At 38.4% G+C, this 14867-nt stretch overlaps 1 protein-coding gene and 1 pseudogene across 19 annotated transcripts in view; one reads left to right on the top strand and one right to left on the bottom strand.

The window, feature by feature from the left end:
• ERC1 (ELKS/RAB6-interacting/CAST family member 1) overlaps window positions 1–14867 on the bottom strand; it is a 534848-nt gene that overhangs the window by 61253 nt on the left and 458728 nt on the right. Inside the window, exon 19 of one of the 19 annotated variants that reach the window (XR_013364495.1) lies at window positions 8205–8350. The exons of the other annotated variants lie outside the window; for them this stretch is intronic. The gene's annotated coding sequence lies outside the window, so the exon portion shown is untranslated. The remainder of the gene's footprint in view (window positions 1–8204; window positions 8351–14867) is intronic. 19 annotated transcript variants of the gene reach the window in all.
• Window positions 6513–6915, top strand: LOC144297706 (small ribosomal subunit protein eS26 pseudogene; annotated as a pseudogene).

Here is a 14867-nt window from a genome sequence, read left to right as displayed (position 1 = left end):
GAGAGAGAAGCAGGCTCCATGTAGGGAGCCCAGTGTGGGACTCGATCCTGGGACTCCAGGATCATGCCCTGGGCCAAAGGCAGACGCCAAACTGCTGAGCCACCTAGGGATCCCCCGTTCTCTATTTTCTGAACCAAAGAAGATTAGAAACAATCTGGGACATTTCTTAGAAGAATTAATGTTTCTTGATACTGAATATATTTCTGCTTCACTAACTCTTCCACCACTGCATCCATTCTGGCTTTCAGCATTACTCTCTAGGACAAAATAAGAAATGAATCTTAATTGGCCTTCTTGTTTCCAGTATTCCTTTTATGTCCATCCTGTACAGACTGCAAAGGCACACTAAGGTCTTCATGATCTACCTGCTGACTGCATCAGCCTCATGGCTTGTCATCCCCCTATCCTGACACGTGGGGTATTTTAATATAAGCCCATGAATTCTAGGACACACCTCTTTTCAAAAAGGAGAGCCTAAAATACTCTGCTCCATTAAATGTGGGATGGTCTTAGTGACCTGCTTCTAAGGAACAGAATATGGTAAGAGTGATGGTATGTAACTTTTGATTCTAGGTCACAGAAACCATTTGTGGCTTCATCCTTATTCTCTTCTCCTGAATCATTTATTTGGGGTGAAGTTAGCCACCTTGTGGGGGAGAAATCCATTTGGCGAGGAACCGAAGGTTCTTGCCAAGAACCAGCATGAACTGTGGATGAGCCATCTTAAAACTGGATGCTCCAGGGCAGCCCCGGTGGTGCAGCGGTTTAGCGCCGCCTGCAGCCCAGGGTGTGATCCTGGAAACCTGGGATCAAGTCCCAAGTCAGGCTCCTGCATGGAGCCTGCTTCTCCCTTCTCCTGTGTCTCTGCCTCTCTCTCTATGTCTATCATAAATAAGTAAATCTTAAAAAAAAATCTTTAAAACTGGATGCTCCATTCCTATCCCAGTCAAGTTTTTGGATAACTGCAGTCCCAACTGACATCTTGACTGTAACCCCACGAGACATTCTAAGTAAGGACTATGCTGTTCAGAGGTTCTGGAATTCCTGACCCACAGAAACCACTGAGACAATAAAGGCTTACTGTTTTCTTTATGCTGCCAAGTTCGGGTTAATATGTTATGTAGAAATAATATACACCTTGAGCACTATCCATCGTAAACTAAGAGCATACTGAATTTGTTATGCTGTTTATGCTTCTATGACATTGTCTAAAATCATATCTGCTGGGGAAATGCCAACTGCTCCTTTAAGAGGCAGCTCAAGTGTCACCTTCTCTGTGAAAATTTGAGTCTCTTGTGGAGGCCTGGGCGGGCTTTCCTATTGTACCTTGTATAATTCTTTTCTGAGAAAATGTAGTTTAGTATTTGGTTGTCTAGTCTTGAAACATATATTTTAATCCATATACCTAAAGCAGTATATGGATTGGGAGTAGACTCCCAATAAATATTTTAGAGCTAGTTTTCTCATTTCAGTCAGTTTTAAATAAAATGATAAAAATCTCAAACTACACTTACAGAATTATTCTATGTGAAGTTAGGACTCAGATGTCAATGATAAAGGATTGTGGAGAATGGGGCTTTCAGTTTGTTAAAACACAAAGTGAGGAAATCAACATCCTGGTTCAATTTCTGGAAGATAAAACAATATGAATGCTAGATTTTAAAGAGTGACCCACCAACAAAATGACTATGAAAATCTAAACATTTAAGGTATTTTCATTTAATACCCAAAATGCCAAAAGCAAAATTTGAATTATTTTATATTGACATGAAAAGGGACCCAGACAGTCCAAGTGCTTTCTAGTTTTGCCAAATCCCTTCTCATGCAAAAAGTCTGTGATTCTACTCTTAAAACTGAGGAAGAAAGAGTAGTATATGTTCAATGTTGACTATTCTTTCAATGAAAAGAAATGAAGTCTTGCTAACAAGTGGTTTGCCTTAAAATCTGAATTTTCACCAAAAAGAACCAGTCATCTGTTTTGAATATTTTAAAGACTAACCCCCATTTTGTGCTCTGCTTTGATCTCCCAGGATAATAGGAAGACAGTGATACAGTCCAGCTACACCTCAATCAAGTGTGCTCATTTAATTTATCCCAGAAATGCTGACTGCCAGATCCGGCTGGAACTTTAGCCTCATCATCCTCACATCAGGAAGAAGAAGACACATCAATGGAGAATAACTCTTTTGTTTTGGTTGATGATGCATTTTTGTATCCAAGAAAATATTCCTTTAACCCAAAACAGATAGTAATATTAAAGACAGGGAGAATGTATAGAAAATAACAAATTAGTGAGAAGCTGAGGACAAGTTAATGAAAGGAATACTTTAGAACCCTATTGTAACAAGGTTGTCTAATAGTTCAGATAAAATGTGATTCAAATCATATCCTCCAGGGATGCCTGGGTGGCTCAGCAGGTTGAGCTGATCCTGGAGTTGCAGGATCGAGTCACACATCGGGCTCCTGCCTGAAGCCTGCTTCTCCTCCCTCTCTGCCTGTGTCTCTGCCTCTCTCTGTGTCTCTCATGAATAAATAAATAAAATCTTAAAAAAACAACAACAAATCATATTTTCCAAAACATAACTCTATAAAATAAAAACGTGATATAATAGGCAACTGCTAGGCCGGTCTTCCAAAATGATTAAAAAGGGGTCCTATCATATGTTCGCTGGTAGGTGTGGGTGGTGAACTTAATGATGTTATTCTAGAAGGTACCTAGATATTGACTGGAGCTAAAATCAAGCTGAGAAACTGATACACATGAATGGTGTCAGATTATAGGATAAATAACTTATTAAGATGAAATTAAAACATTAAAAATATCTATTTAAAATACATAAAACCTTAAATAAAATATAAGCAACTTTCTGGGATGCCTGGCTGGCTCAGTCAGTAGAGCATGCAACTCTTGATTTTGGGGTTGTGAGTTCAAGCCTGACGCGTACCACTGTGCAAGGTGTATACCCTACCTTAAAAAAGAAAAAAAAAAAAAAAAACCATGTAACTTTCCTTTAGGGTAAAAACTCACCAGCTTTTTCATTCAATAAATATATATTGAACACTGCAGGGTCCTCATGTTTTCAGATGACGTGAAAATTATGTAAGATGTGAAGAATTTTATTTTACACAAAGTGCAAGGATATTTTAAAGATTTATTTATTTGAGAGAGACAGTGTGTGTGCACTAGCAGGGGGTGGGGCAGAGGAAGAGGGAGGACCCTGGAGCAGACTTCCTGCTGAATGGAGTGCCCTACATGAGGCTTGAACCCAGGACCCTGAGGATCATAACTTGAGCAGAAATCAAGAGCTGGATGCTTAACTGAGCCTAAACTGCAAGGATATTTTTATTGCCCAGGATAAATGAATGTCTCAATCACAAATTATATCCCAAAGAGGAAAAAGATAGCTTTTCCTCATTAGTCAAATGGTCATAATCATTAAGAACCAATGGATCTGAGAGCATATATTCCACAGACATTTAAAACACTGTAATTTTGAATCAGAGAAATAAATCATATGAGTCACAAGATAATGTCACCTTAAATTATTTAGCAAAAACTACAAAAATGTAGGATGTATACCTGTGGAACACTATAACCATGTATTCAGAAAACATAAGAGAAAAGTCTCTCTCGCAAAATACTTACAACTTTCTCATGTAGTCTAAGAGGTCTCTATGTCTGTTAATAAGCCCATGTAATCATTATGCCTGTCCAGAATTACTTTAGAAGCACAGTGCAAGGTGGTAGCTTCTACTTCTTACTATTGCCTGAAAATCATTCTCAGGTCAGAAAATTCCAGAAGAAGAAATCACCTGCCATCATGGGGTGCTTCTGAAAGGTAATTAGGTCTGATTTAATGTGTGTGGCTAATTTCCCATGACTTGAGGCCTTGGAGAGGTACCGATATAGTTGCTCAGGAATACTGGTAAACTTGAACAATTCAATTAGAGATTCAGGAAAGAAGATTAATTTCTATTGCTGCGGGAAAAATTAATTACTAGGATTGTGGGTTCCTTGTGCAATTAATGTTAGGAGAGAGGAGAAATCTGTAAAATAAACCATAGCATCAATGATCTCATAAATATTCTGGGGTTGTATCACAACCACTAAAACTGTCATTGCCACTATCATTTATTGAGCACTTCCTGTGTGCCAGGCAAAGGGCTAAGTGCACTAAATATCTTACATATTTAATCTGCACAATAGCCTTTGTTGCAGGTTTTATTATTGCCGTTTAACAAATGAGGAACCTGATGCTGAGAAAAGAGGTTAAGTGATTTGTGGGAGAGTATATAGCTACTAAGCAACATTCAAATTGGGTCTAAAGACAAATCATGCTATTTACCATCAAGCTAAAAGGCTGTAAAAATAATATAACTGCCTCATAAAGGACACAAAAGAAAAAATATTTTGGCAGTTTCATAGATGGGAGGTTACTACATTTTTAAGAAAGTAGAAACCTGTAAGTGCACAACTGTGCATGTATCACAATTATGACAAGAACACACATCAGAAAGACAGTAACAGTGGACTGTGAGACAACGAATATTAACTGAGGTTGTATCAGGGTGGTGGGATTATGGCTAATTCTTTTCCTTTTTTCTTTTTCCTTTTCTATTTTCCAAGTTAAGTGGTTAGTGTTGACTACAAATTCTCCTTTTCTCAATCCCCTTTCCTATAGCCCACCTGGCTTGTCCACTGGCCTCTTCAGGACTTGGGGCTCTACTCTTCACTCCTCTGCAACACGCTGCAGCCCCCACACCTCAGGGCCAGGGTAGCTGGGGGAGCAGCAGAGTGGACAGTAGGTGTGGGAAAGTTGGTGGTCCAGCTGCTACCCCCCATTAAAATACAAAAAAAAAAAAAAAAATCAGCATCTAAAGTGAAATAATCATAAAGTGAAAATATATGCTCAAACAGCCCCCAAGATCCCCACAGGGGTAAGCAGCATCAGGTGGGAGGCAGGTGAGGCTGGCTGGGCCACCGCCCCTCCCTACCACCCAACCCAGGGGCTCCAGGACTGTGAGTGCCAACAGCCCAGGCAGCCCCTGGCTCAGAAAACAGTGACTTGGGCCCTGGCAGGAGGGGAGGGGATCCGAGAAGGTAGGGTGGTCAGGACACCAGTATAGGGCTTGGTCTGGCCAGCCATGCTTGGCAAAGGGACACATGATGACATGTGCATGCGAATGCACACACCCTGGAAGCATCTGCCTTGCCTCGGTCCCTTCCTTTGATCACCACTTCCTCAGGAGGCTCACCAGACGTGGGACAGGGCAGGGATACAAAAGCCTTTGGAGAGTGGCTTCCTCCTTCAAGGCCAGCCTCCCTGGATGGGGACCATTATTGCTTTAAAGGAATAGGGAAGGGACAAGAGCTTCAGCCCAGGTTAGGATCCTGAAGGATAAGGGCTGACCCTCTTCACTCTGCTGGGAACACCAGCTGGGGCCTGGACCTCGGAAAGCTGCCGAGGTTTCTGTTCCTTTCTCCAGGTTCTGTTCCTTTCTCCAGACAACAGAGGTCCTGGAGGTAGGGTGAGGCCCTCCCCTGCCCCCTAAGTTGGTCCTGGGGCCCAATCTTCCTCAGCCAAGTGGCCTGAAGGTAGGGTGGGAAGGCAGTCTCTGACCCTCTTGCCTCCCAGCTGGGGTCCAAACCCAGTCCCAAGACAGAAAAATATTTTGATGAATTAAAAAGTGCCCAAGGAGGGAATGGGCTCAAAGGAGCAGGCAGCAGGTGATGTCAAAGGGTGCTCTGGTCTTTGATAAAGGCAGCCATTTGGCCCTGGCCCTCATCCTTTTCTGAGTCAGATGGGCACTCTTCTTGTCAGGCTTTGGGGGGCAGCCACTTACAGGAGATGGCAGGAGGGGAGGGGATCCGAGAAGGTAGGGTGGTCCATGGTGTACACCTTCACCCCCCGGAAGCTGAAGCCTGACTACAGCTGCAGGACCAGGAAAACAGTAACAAAGACTAGCATGATGAAGGTGTAGCTGAGGCTGGCCACCACCTTGGGCAGGTCTTATATAAAAGCTCAGATATGCATCAAGACACCAAGGTTTCACATAAAGGAAGTCCTTGCATAGTTACTTATGCACTGTGTGTGCATTCTGACAGGTAGAGAGGAGAGAGTGTACACACACACACACACACACACACCTGGGAGATACAGTGAGGCCTACTCCTTTCCTGCTTCTGGAATGGAAAATGGAACTGGGTATGGCTTTATCTTCATGGTAATCCAGTTCTAGAGGACTCTGTCCAGGTTTTAAGAAAAAAAGTAGTGAAAAGGGGTTTGAGATATTTCTAGGCTAGTGACCCGTTACCAGAGAAATCCTAGTTGGGAATAAGATAAGTAAATTCACCTGGAGTTGTGGCTCCTGGTGGCCTAAATGTTCTAGTGGGCTATTAGAAGAAGGGCAGAGGCAGTCATCTTGAAGGAATCCCAACACTTACAACACCTCTACAGCGCAAAAAATGTTTTTCTAAAAAAAAGTGGAACCCTTGGGTGCTTGCTTCCAATATGACCAAGAAAAGAAGGAATAATTACCATGAAGAAAAGGGCTGCCAACCATGTGCAGCTTATTCATTGCACCAACTGTGCCTGATGTGAGCTCTAGCAGTAGGCCATTAAGACGTTCATTGTTTGAAACACAGTAGAGGATGCAGCCATCAGGACATTTCTGAAGCAGGGGTCTTTGACACCTTTATGCTTCTCAAGCTGTAAACGAAACTTCTCAAGCTGTTATTGCAGGAATTATGCTATTCACAGCAAGGCAGTCAGGAATGGTATTCGTGAAGCCCAGAAGGACCAAACACCCTTATCCTGATTTAGACTTGCAGGTGCTGCCCTATCACCTTTGCCAAAGCCAATGTATGGAGCTAAATTTTTAAGTCTGATGAAAAGCTATCCTCTGGGGGGATAAATGGAAATTATACTTTAAAAGAAAAGGAAAGAAAAAGAAAAAAGTTGGAGATAAAATCTGGTTCAATCACAGACGTTCTAAATTATGAAAGGATAAAGAAAGGTAAGTTGAATTTGGAAGTATAAAGGTAGGGACGCCTGGGTGGCTCAGTGGTTGAGCATCTGCCTTTGGCCCAGGGCATGATCCTGGAGTTCCGGGATCGAGTCCCACATCAGGCTCCCTGTATGGAGTCTGCTTCTCCCTCTGCCTCTTTCTCTGTGTCTCTCATGAATAAATAAATAAAATCTTAAAAAAAAAAAAAAGAAGAAGTACAAAGGTAGACAAAACATGGTGAAAAAAATCGAGGCATGATTATCATTAGGAAATAGAAGCAGTATTCTATTTCTGTGATCATGTTTATAGAGCATTCAAATCTCACCAGCATGTACTACTTTATCTTACTCTATCAACTATTATAGTCCACAAAACATATAGTTGTAGTTTGAATTTGGCAAAAAACTGCAGCCTAGAGCAAAGGTTCTAGAATTCTGAGAATATCTGCAAATTATCACAAAGCATGTGGGCTTCAGAAAATGTTGATTTTTTGGAAGAGTGACTAATCCAGAAATATTGAAAGATGGTGTTAAACAGAGATTTGGTGTCAAACAACTATATCCCGCTCCCATCAGGATTCCCTTGATGTATTAAAAGGAACATTGAACATGTTCTAAAAACTAAAAACAAGGACTACTTGTGTATACTTCAAGTGCCACGCAAAAGCTGTAGAGGAGGGTGTGCTAGTTGTGTGCAGGTCACCAAATACCTATTGTTTGTATAGCAAATTATGAATTTACAAACAACTTTCACAGTCATACTGCCTTAAGAGAAATACAATAGTTATCATCACACTCATTTTAGAGATGAATAAACTGAGGTTCTAAGAGGTTTATGAATTACTTAAAGTCTTTGACCTTCATTCAATACTTTTTAAATTACATCAAACAGCTGTCTCCATTTTTCTTGGATAGTTCATATGAAACAGAAAAACAGACATATTTGAACTTTGAGGAATTTAATATCTTAGTGCATTAGGGCCAGAAAAATGATAGTTGATTCTAATTCTGAGTCTGTCAGAGAAAAACAACTTTGGCAGTTGAAAGGTTGTGCTAAAAGCTAAAAGTTCTGTTCGAGTCATGTAAACAGATCAACATTGTCCTGCAGTTATTCTGGAAAGCCCAAAAGACATCAAGAAGGAATGATGTGCATGAGAGCTTTGTTCATAGAGGAATAATTATTTTTGTAACCAATACCTTTTCTGTCTCTTCCTTGCTGTGAGATAAGGCTGAATAGATACAGATAACTGGCACCTTTCTTAGTTGAATGAGATTCAGGATCTGGTGAAGCTGGTGAGAATGCTGATGAACAATGCTTGTTTCTGTGCTCTGTTTATCAAGGACTGTTAGCAGTTTGGGGGAAAGAGGAAAACAGAAAGTAGAAAAGGATATCATCCACTGTTGCAGGAAAATATTACTGTCCCCCCAGGAGATGTAGCAAACTCACATACCAAAAAGTACTCTCACTTCCAACTATTAAACACAATCCAGCACAAGTGTCTTAACAACATTACACATGTACCCTTTATATAACAGAAATACAAATTTGAAAGAAATAATTCCTGGTAGAAAAGAATCCTAACTTTCTTCTAGTCTAAGCAGCAAAGTGCTATTCCAAAGTTAAAAAGATTAACAACCAATTGAACAGAAAGAAAAGAGAAAAAAAAGTTTCTTAGGTTTTAAAGATTCAGATAAAAGCTTCTTGAGGTCCCAAGCCATTCTGATATTTTCCCTGGTTATGAGTTAGTGAAGTATATATATCATCATCTCTTCTCAAGACATAGTATTTCAGCAGAGAGCCGGTAAAGAAAACCAGAAGGGACTACTTCACTGTTTACTTTATTTCTCTTTAAAATGTCAAGACCAATCTAAGAGGGAAGTTCATAGCAATAAATGCCTACCTCAAAAAACAAGAAAAGTCTCAAATAAACAATGTAACTTTACACCTCAAGGAACTAGAAAAAGGAAAAATGAAGTCCAAAGGAAGTAGTACGAGGAAACACCAAAGATTAGAGCAGAAATAAATGAAACAGAAAAAAGACAATAGAAAAAAAAAATCAGTGAAACTAAGCTGGTTTTTTGAAAAGATAAACAAAATTGACAAACAATAGCTAGACTCCCCAAGAAAGAAAGGAGAGAGGATTCAAATAAATAAAATCAGAAATAAAAGAGATGTTACAACTGATACCAGAGAAATACCAAGATCATGAGATTACTGGGCATAATTATATGCCAAAAAATTGGACAACCCAGAAGAAAAGTATGAATTCCTATAAACATACAACCTACCAAGTTTGAATCATGAAGAAATAGAAAATCTAAATGGACTAATTCTGAGTAAGGAGATTGAATCAGTAATCAAAACCCTCCCCAAACAGAAAAGCCCAGAACCAGATGGTTTCACTGGTGAATTCTATCAAACATTTAAAGAATTAACAGCTGGGCAGCCTGGGTGGCTCAGGGGTTTAGCGCTGCCTTCAGCCCAGGGCCTGGTCCTGAAGACCTGGGATGAAGTCCCACTTTGGGCTCCCTGCATGGAGCGTGCTTCTCTCTCTGCCTGTGTCTCTGCCTCTCTCTCTCTCTCTCTCTGTTTCTCATGAATAAATGGATAGGGTCTTTAAAAATAAATAAAGAATTAACAGCAATTCTTCTCCCACTTTTTAAAAACAAATAGAAGAGGGAGAACTCTTCCAAGCTCATTTTATGATACCAAAATCAGAAAAAAAAAAAAAAAAAGCCAAAGGAAAAGAATAATTACAGGCCAATATCCCTGATGAATACAGACACAAAAATACTCAAGAATATACGAGCAAACTGAATTCAACAATACATAAAAGGATCATACCTCTGATTGGGATTCATTCCAATGATGGAAGGATGATTCAACATTTGCAAAATTAGTCAACACAATACATCACACTAACAAAATGAAGGATAAAAATCATATGATCATCTCAATAGAGGCATAAAAAGCATTTGACAAAACTAAACATCCCCATGTATGATATAAACTCTCAACCAAGGAGGCAGAGAGGGACCATACCTCAACATAATAAAGGCTACAGTTAACATATTTCAATAACAAAAAACTGGGAGTGCTTCCTCTCAGATTAGGACAAAACAAGAATGTCTATTTTTACATTTTTCCAGCATAGTATTGGAAGTCCTAGCCAGAGCAATTAAGCAAGAAAAAGACCAAAAAAAAAAAAAAAAAAGGCTTAAAAGCCATCCACATCAGAAAGGAAGATATAAAACTGACACTGTTTGCAGATGACATAATATTATATAGAGAGAACCTTAAACACTATAATAAAAACTGTTAACAACTAATAAATGAATTCTATAAAGTTGTAGGATACAAAGTCAATACACGAAAACTTTGTGTTTCTACACACACAATAATAAAATATCAGAAAGAGAAATTAAGGAAACAATTCTGTTAACAATAACATCAAAAAGAGTAACATACCTAGGAATAAATTTAACCAAGGAGGTAAAAGACCTGTATATTGAATTTATAGTAAAACATTAACCAAAGAAGACACAAATAAATGGAAAGATATTCCAAGCTCATGGATTGGAAGAAATGACATTGTTAAAATGTCCATACTACACAAAGCAATCCAATCTAGGATTCAGTATAATCCTTATCAAATTTCCAATGACATTTTTCACAAAAAGAAATAATCATAAAATATATAATGGAACCATGAATAGTCAAAAAAATAATCCTGAGATAAACTAAAGCTGGAGAAAGTCAATATTCAAGAAGTATTTACTGAAGGCCTATTATTTGCCAGACAACATTTAAGTGTCCTCTACTGTCACTCTATATTGCTCCTTGTTGATTTAAGACTAATAAAATATTTTCAAGACAAAAGGCATTCTTAGAAATAAAGATATTTCATAAAGACAAGAAGAACAGGTTAATAAGAGTACAAAACAATCATAAATGGGTATACAAATAATAACAGCTTCCAAATGCATGAAGCAACAATTGAAGAATTCAAAGAATGAATTAAAAAATTCCAAGGGATCCCTGGGTGGCACAGTGGTTTAGCGCCTGCCTTTGGCCCAGGGCGCGATCCTGGAGACCCAGGATCGAATCCCACGTCGGGCTCCCGGTGCATGGAGCCTGCTTCTCCCTCTGCCTATGTCTCTGCCTCTCTCTCTCTCTCTCTCTCTCTCTGTGTGACTATCATAAATAAATAAAAATTTAAAAAAATTCCAATCATACTCAAAGATTTTAATAATTCTTTCTCAGCAACTAATAGACTGGGCTTCCCCACCCTGTAAGTTTTTTAGTAAAGTCATGGAATATCTGAACAAGTACCTATACCTAACTGATATTTATAGAACACTGTATGTAATAACTAAAGAATACCATTCCTTTCAAGAGTACATAGTGGACTCACCACTTTTGGGTTCACCAAAGTGGGCCATATTCTGGACCATAAAACAGAAGTCTCAGAAAATGTAAAATATTAAAATAATACAAAGTATACTCTCTGATCACAATGGGATTAACATAGAAATCAATAACAATACAACAACAAAAAAAACCCTCCCAAATTTAAAACTAGATACTTTTGCAAATCTACAGGAAAAAAAGAAGATATTTTAAAATAATAATAATTAGGATAGGGGCGGCTGGGTGGCTCAGTCGCTTAAGAGTGCCTTTAGCTTGTATCATGATCCCAGAGTTCTGGGATATCAAGCCCCATGTCGGATTCCTTGCTCAGTAGAGAGCCTGCTTCTCCCTTTCCCTCTGCTGCTCCCCAGCTTGTGCTTTCTCTCTGTCAAATAAATAAATAAAATCTTTTTTTTTAAAACTACTAGGATAAGTGATGTTAGCAAAGTTGTAAGATATTTCAATAAAAAAAGTCACCTGTATTTTATATATTAGCAAACAATTGAAATTAAACATCATAGATAAAAAGTTACCGATCTAATTAAATGGAGAAATATACCGTGTTCATGATTTGAAAGACTTAAAGTTAAGATGTCAACTGTTCCCAAATTGATTTACAGAATCAATACAACCTCAATACCCCTCCTGCAGGATTTGTCATAGAAACTGACAAATTGAAATTTATATGAAAATACAAACAACCTGAAATAACTAAAACACCTTTAAAAAGATTAACAATTGGGGGATCCCTGGGTGGTGCAGCGGTTTAGCGCCTGCCTTTGGCCCAGGGCGCGATCCTGGAGACCCGGGATCAAATCCCACGTCAGGCTCCCGGTGCATGGAGCCTGCTTCTCTCTCTGCCTGTGTCTCTGCCTCTCTCTCTCTGTGTGACTATCATAAATAAATAAAAAAAATTAAAAAAAAATTAACAATTGGAAAGAGACTATCTGACTTTAACACGTTATAAAACTATAATGGTTAAGACAGTGTGGTAATATAGATCAAATTAAATGATGAAAGAAAATAGAAGGCACAAACATAGATACATATTTATATCTTTTTTTTTTTTTTTTTTTTTTTTTTACAAAGGTGCACAGAAATCCATGGAGACAGGACGGTATTTAAGAACAACTGGATATACATTCGGGAAAAAAAGAACCTTGACTCCTACCTTAATATACACCAAAATTAATTTGAGATGGGTTATAGAAATAAACATGGAAACAAAACAATAGTGTCTGGAAAAAGGAAAAAAACAGGGGGAAATATTTTAGCTCTTACATGTTATGCAAAAGTTTCTTAAAACCCAGAAAGCAATAACCATTAAAAACTTCAACAGATTAAAGACTTCTGATAATGAAAAGGCACCACTGAAAAACTGAATACACAAGCCACAGACTAGGAGAAAATATTTGCAAAATATTTTTCTCAAAAAGGACTGGTATCTAAGCCATATAAAGAATGCCTATAACTTAATATTAAGATAAAATCCAATTAAAAATACACATCGGAGCAGATGCTTCAGAAAGGACTACATACAGCCACTCAACACACAGTGATGACAAAGTGTTCATCACTAATCAGTAGCAGAATTAAAATGAAAACCACAATGAAATACCTCTACACAGCCATAAAAATGGTCAAAATTAAAAATATGGAAAGTATCAAATGTTAGAAAGATATGAAGCAACCAGAACTCCTATTTGTTGCTGATGGGAGCATTAAATGATATAACCACTTTGAAAAAGTAGCAGTTTCTTATAAAACTCAATACATAACTATGATGTAACTAAGGCAAGTCTATTTGTAGGTAGTTACCCCAAAAAATAAAAGCATATGTCCGCCAAAAGACATGTGTAAGAATGTTCATAGTAGCTTTATCCATAATTGTCCCAAACTGAAAACAGGCCAGATTATTCAAGAGATCCAAATAAACTGTGATCAGTCATCACACAATGGGATACTACTCAGCAATAAAAATGAATGAGTTTAATTCCAGTATAGTTAACATACAGTGTTATAATAGTTTTAGGTGTACAATATAGTGATTCAACAATTCTATGCATTACTCACTGCTCATCATAAGTGTGTACTCTTAATCTCCTTTTATTTCACCCATCCCCTACCCATCTCCTCTCATAATCATCAGAGTGTTTTCTGTAGTTCAGAGTCTGTTTTTTGGTTTCTCTCTTTTTCTTTATTCATTTTTTGTTTCTTAAATTTATACATATTAGTGAAATTATATGGTATCTGTCTTTCTCTGACTGGCTTTTTAAGCTTAGCCTTATACTCTCTAGTTTCATCCATGTTGCTGCAAATGACAAGATTTCATTCTTTTTTATGGCTGAATAATATTCTGTCACACACACATATCTTCTGTATCCATTCATCTTTTGATGGACACTTGGGTTGCTTCCATAATTTAGCCATGGTAAATAATGCTGCAATAAACAGAAGGACACATATATCCCTTCAAATTAGTGTTTCTGTATTCTTTGGCTAAATACCTAGTAGTATGATTACTGGATCATAGGGCAGTTATATATATTTTTTCCATGCCCAGCATTGAGCGTAAGGTGGGGCTTGAACTCATGACCCTGATATTAAGACCTAGCTGAGATCAAGAATCAGATGCTCAACTGACTGAGCCACTCAGGAGCCCCTGGTGGTTCTGTTTTTAGTTTTTGAGAAATCTCCAATACTGTCTTCCACATTGGCTGCACAAGTTTGCATTCCCACCAAGAGAGCATCAGGTTTCCTTTTTTCCCCATATTCTCATCAACACTTGTTATTTTCTGACCTTTTGATTTTAGTCATCCTGGCAGGTGTGAGGTGATATCTCACTGTGGTTTTGATTTGCATTTTCCTCATAATGAGAGATGTTGAATATCTTTTCATGTGTCTGTGGGCTATCTGGATGTCTTCTTTGGAGAAATATCTATTCATGTCTTCTGCCATCTTTTAATTGGATTATTTGTTTTTTTGGTGTTGAGTTAGGTCTAAGTTCTTTACATATTTTGGATATGTAACACTTTATCAGATATGTCATTTGCAAATATCTTCTTCTTCTATTCAGTAGGTTGTATCTTAGTTTTGTTGGCTGTTTCCTTTGCTGTGCAGAAACTTTTTTTTTTTTTTTTTTTTTTTTTATTTATTTATGATAGTCACAGAGAGAGAGGCAGAGACACAGGCAGAGGGAGAAGTAGGCTCCATGCACCGGGAGCCCGACGTGGGATTTGATCCCGGGTCTCTAGGATCGTGCCCTGGGACAAAGGCAGGCGCTAAACCACTGCGCCACCCAGGGATCCCACCACTGCGCCACCCAGGGATCCCACCACTGCGCCACCCAGGGATCCCTGTGCAGAAACTTTTAATTTTGATGTAGTCCCAATAGTTATTTTTGCTTTTGTTTCCTTTGCTTCAGGAGACATATCTAGAAAGATGTTGGT

The sequence above is a fragment of the Canis aureus genome, chromosome 25, assembly GCF_053574225.1.
Source record: "Canis aureus isolate CA01 chromosome 25, VMU_Caureus_v.1.0, whole genome shotgun sequence".
Lineage (NCBI taxonomy): Eukaryota > Metazoa > Chordata > Mammalia > Carnivora > Canidae > Canis > Canis aureus.
This window is presented reverse-complemented; position numbering and strand designations above follow the sequence as displayed.